At 54.4% G+C, this 364-nt stretch overlaps 1 protein-coding gene across 1 annotated transcript in view; it reads right to left on the bottom strand.

Annotated features, from left to right (window-relative positions):
• AKIP1 (A-kinase interacting protein 1) overlaps positions 1–364 on the bottom strand; it is a 6,106-nt gene that overhangs the window by 5,318 nt on the left and 424 nt on the right. The window lies entirely within an intron of this gene.

Raw genomic sequence — 364 nt, 5'->3', positions numbered from 1 at the left:
TGTCCCCCGCGGCCCCCCCAACCCGGGCCCCCCCCAGGTGTGTGTGGGGAGGGGGGGGGGGTGTATAGTTAGAAATAAACTTTGAATATGGCTCATAAAAAAAAACACACATTACAGGGGAAGCCGCCTGGGGGAGGGGTCTGATGGTCGAGCTGGGTCATGGGGGGGTAGATAACACATCTAAGGGGAGGGGCTAGCAGGGAGATCACTGCCTTACACCATCCCAAACTTGGTGCAACACAACCAGAGCGGTCACAGGAGAACTTTTTGACTCACTATGGAGAAAAATGGGCAAGCCTTTACAGTAAAGAGCAAAGTCAAATGAAAAAGTGGGAGGGGCCTGATGGGGGAAGGGGGGCTAATG

This window comes from Nanorana parkeri, unplaced genomic scaffold, assembly GCF_000935625.1.
Source record: "Nanorana parkeri isolate BGI_ZX_2015 unplaced genomic scaffold, ASM93562v1 scaffold1687, whole genome shotgun sequence".
Classification (NCBI taxonomy): domain Eukaryota; kingdom Metazoa; phylum Chordata; class Amphibia; order Anura; family Dicroglossidae; genus Nanorana; species Nanorana parkeri.
This window is presented reverse-complemented; position numbering and strand designations above follow the sequence as displayed.